Here is a 4,829-nt window from a genome sequence, read left to right as displayed (position 1 = left end):
GTTGGAGACTTTATTCTTCTTGTCATACATAGTATATAACCATCTACCACCATGCGAGGCAAATATAAATTAATACTTCTTCACATACATTTGCACTTATTTTGCTCTGGTGTGAATTATTGTACAAGGTGTAGGACAATGGAAAACTGGCCCAGTACATTAACTCAAATCAAGAAACATGGGGATGCTCTGACCATGACTAATGGTCTCCCTGACTGTGCCTCTGGGCAGTTTGAGGGGCTACCTACTATGCCTTCCACAACCGCTCTGTCCATTTAAGAGGCAAAAAAGCTTATTTTAATGTCTTCTGTAAACATTCAGAACACAGACACAGTATATCGCAATGACAACAGATTCTGGTAAAAGATAAAACTAGTACAAATGACATTTGTAATCTGCTTCTCCAAAAATTGTTATATTCTAGAGTTTTTCCAACAACATAAAAAGGCATTTTCTTTTTTTCCTCTCAAATATGCTTTAAAGTTTTCTAGAGTTGGCAGATATAAATCTTTGGAAGCAGAAGGCAGTCTACAGCAGTAGACTTGAAAGGAAGCTCTCACTTGAAGAAAGGCCACCATGGAAAAAGACTTGCCAAAAAAAGAAAAGAAAAATAGAATAAATATTTCACAAAGAATCTCTAAAAGAAAAATAAACAAGCCCAATTATTGCAATGTACAAAGGTCACAATAATACAAGTGTATACATTCTAAAAACCCAAAATAAATTATTAAACTGAGCCACTGTCAAATTGTCATAACTGTAACCAAGCACCTGATCAACTTAGGTCAAAATTCTCCTATCCAAACCAGACTGGAAACATCTGTTGCATAGTCTAACCATATTTAATTTGGAATTTTTTTTTCAGATGGATGAAAGATTTAATGCAGAAAGGCAAGAGGATATGTATATTCGACAAAGATATATACAATGCAGACTGAAGAGGAAAAGTTTGCCCATAACGGGGCACATCTACATGTGCCATTGGGGGCAGCAATAAACTGCGCAGCTTATTGCTCTGCAGATTTTTGCTCCTGGGGAAGCTCCTGGTCCTATGTCTGAATGTGCACGTGAACTGAAGCATGCTGAGCTGTGTTGCAGCAGCCCTGGCTGGCATGGAGCCTAGTGGGGGTCCCCCTGCCAGCATAGGGGTGCTCTGAGCAAGCTCAATGTGCTATGGAGGGGCTGGCTGGGGCACGAGGGAAATTCAGAGCTGAGCTAGCTCTCAGGCAGCCACAGCACTGAACACCCTTGTGCCCCAGCCATCCAGTCAGCAACTACCAATGTGCTACTGTGCACAAAAATACACTGCAGCAGGTAGGATTTGTATTTGAAAGTCTTACCCTACCGTGGAATTTATTAGTTTTGTGTGCCCTAATGTGTAGATGGTGAGATGTTTACTACACAGTTAATTAGGCAACTGTGCAGTAAATGTCTCATGTAGACACCCCCAAAGAATCTTAACAATCCTCATAAAGCCTTTCTCCAAGGCAGCTAACTCCATGAAGGCAGAAATTCCTTTTGCAAATGACCAGATGAAGAATGTCTTCCATTTAAAAATGTTTCTGACTTTATCCCCACCATTCTGTTGGTCCAAAAAAAATATCAATCATACAAACCCTTGCCTTTTGCAAATGAAATAATCTGATCTCTGTCAATCATTTGAAATCACATAATCATGTTATGGGTTAACTGTGTGCAAATTTTAAATCTAGTAAAAACTCTTGATCAAGATTGTATGAGAGGAATTAGAAGCCACTATTTATCTTGTTGTATCTTTTAACTTAAAAATAGCCACACCAATTAGTTTATATTTTGAAAAAAGAAAGAGAAACTGAACACTCACCAAGGCTGCACTCTGCTACCAACTTTGAGTCTGGAGTAAAGCTTTATGGCAAATTTATAAACTTGTAATGTATTAGTTTTTTAACTGAACTGTTGACACAGCCTTAACTGAAGAGCTCCCAATAACCATAAATATGGCCTGCACTTCTGATTTATAACGGTATTAGCGTTTGGTTTAGATTCCAGTAAGGCCTTGAGAGATAAATTCAAAGCTGAAATTACAGAGGATCTAAACTTGTGAAGACAGAGATAAACAAGGTGTTAAATCTACTCATCTCCTTTCTGTCCTCATGTTGGTTCACCTCTAAATTGTGTATGAGTTTTTGAGATGCATTTAAGGTTCACTGGAGAGCTAGGTTGTGCAATGAATAAATTAGGCTTGGTCCTTTCTTTTGTCTGTTTAGAACCAGTTACTGGAATGTTATAGTCAGAAAGCAGTTTTACAGTAAAATTTGGCATCAGAGGATAGTTACCATTCTCTAAAGCATACGGTGCCTGAGGCGGAAGGATAAAATGGTGGCAATTTAGGTCATGAATGAATCATAATTATCAACACAATCCTTCCAGCAATTCCACTTCACATACCAAATCCAGGCCAAGGCCATGAAGGGTGTCAAGATAATTGATGCCAGTGTCATCACAGGATGCAGAGGAAAATAAACAAACAGAAACCTAGTCATTGAGCAACAGACTTCTCTTGTTGTCTTAGCATTAGGAATCAAACTGCTTGCTCTGAATCAGACTGCTTGTGGAAGTAACAGTGGGGCCAAAAGATACAAATGTGGGAATCAGTTTCTACCACACAGCTAATTTGTAGCTGGCACCTGAATTGTTTTAAATCTAAAACTTGCCTTGCTATTTAAGATCAAAACTGATACCTCTTCAACTGGCAAATCGCAACAAAAATCATTTATTTTACTTTTCCTTCAGATTTCTTTTGTCTTTTAACCTTCACATGCAGAGGCGTAGCAGTTATGCAATTGATGTCTTAGGGTGAAAGTATCACTCTGGTGCTAAGCTCACCAGGAACTCCCCAGTTCTTTAAAGCATCTTTACATTGTATAAATTTTTCACAAAGTGCTATAGCCAGAATGTTTGTTCCATTCTACAATTAGTCAGACAGCTTCTTACAGCTCAGTTTAATCTGATATTCTTTCTTCATTAGCAAATGTCAGGTTCCTGTCTTCTTCCTGTCTAGCCCATTTGCCTGCATTTTTGTCATTTGCCTTATCCAGTAAATTCAAAACTGCTGTTGCTATTTTTTATTTTAAAAAAGATTAATTTGAAGTTGCCAAGGCTGTTTAGCTAAAACAAACACTTAGTTCAGGTTCTGTGTTACTATGCAGCAGTCAGTCTAGATCCTGTACCACAGTTGCAACAGCATGCATGTTTCTTACCCCCAAGGCATATTAACATCAGAGTAGCTATAATGGAAAATTAAGCCTTGTATATTGAAGGCAATGAAACATGCGTGATAGATGAGAAATTAAGACAGACACTGTGAAAACAAAATGCGTCTTTCAAGCTAAGTAAGGTACAACCAGAAATCACACAAATTTCAAATAGAATGCATTTAAATCAGGATTTAAATTGACTTATTCCCAATATTCAAAGTTTTAAGGACAGGTAACATTGCCAAGGTGCTTCTTTTTCAACTATCCTGCAAGAGGAGTTGGATGTAGTTTTTTATCTAATATTAATTTAAGAAATCTGCCATGTAAGGTCTTACATCTTCCTCAAATGCTTAGACCTCCGAATATTTTTTAATGTGCATTTTAAGTACCTTCAACATAAGGAAATTTCTTTCAATTATAGTATCTACTTCAGCTCACTAATTACATAAATTTCACTTAGAAATGTGTTCACAGGCAATGACTTTAACAGCTTTCTCCTAAATTCCTGTCTTTATGACCAGATGAAAGGTATGCTTTTCTATTCTATGAAAGGATCTACCAGTTGCTGTCCAAGAGGTACACATCTATTACAGTTAACTAATAAACAGCATGTGCTTTGGTGGATAGAGTGTCTTGGGAATAATTCCAGGAACATAGAGCCCCACACTTACCTTTTTTAAGCAACTTTATTTACTTTTAAGGTTCTCAAAGGAGCACAAATAACAGTTCCATCACTTTGCCTAAGCCATTACTTTTCTGCATACTGATGAACACCTAATAAAATATTAACTTAGTTTGTGCCTAGGGTAAAATATACAATAGTGATGTGACAGTGATCTGTGTAATCAACCCACAGTTCCTTATGCTTAAAAAGATACAAGAATTGCAACTTCGAAGCCTTTCCTTACATGCTGGATGTAACTTACGCTAAATTAGTTACTAATAAAATTAAATATTATCCACTTTTATTGGATATTAACATGAATATGTTGTTCTATGTATTTGACTTTTTCAGTGAGGAAAAGAAGAGATGTGACACATTAACCCAGCAAAAGCTAGTTGTCAGTATTCAACAATAGCATCTACATTTTCAATTTAAGAGACTAAAACTAAGCAAAGAAAGGCAGTTAGCTGTGTTAGTCTGAAGACAGGCAAGAGGCAGGGTAGAGTTGCACCTTCTAGGCTAGGTGAATTGGAAATGCATAAACTTTCAAGAGCAAAAGATCTAAGCAACTAAGGGCAGTCCCCTGTTTCACTTTACACATCCAAATGGCAGTTATTCATCTGTACAGTTGCCATTTTTGGCACTTATACACAGTTTGTGATCCTACTCCATGTGCAGTATAGATTAGGAAACATTGATATGGCTACTGAGCATGCAGAATAAGCTGCACTATGGCTGAGCTCCATATATGCCTGCCCTGGGCAAACAAATTGTAACACTGGACATGACAAAACACATTGACTAGTGATTGCTAAACTCTAGAAGAGGAGGGCCATTGACATTGTAGCTTCTAGCTGCAGTTGTTCCTACATTATCAGCCTTGTAAAATAGGTAAATATATCATATTTAGGGTTAACAGATGGGACAAC

Source organism: Alligator mississippiensis, chromosome 1, assembly GCF_030867095.1.
Source record: "Alligator mississippiensis isolate rAllMis1 chromosome 1, rAllMis1, whole genome shotgun sequence".
NCBI lineage: Eukaryota > Metazoa > Chordata > Crocodylia > Alligatoridae > Alligator > Alligator mississippiensis.
Note: the sequence above shows the minus strand (reverse complement) of the source record.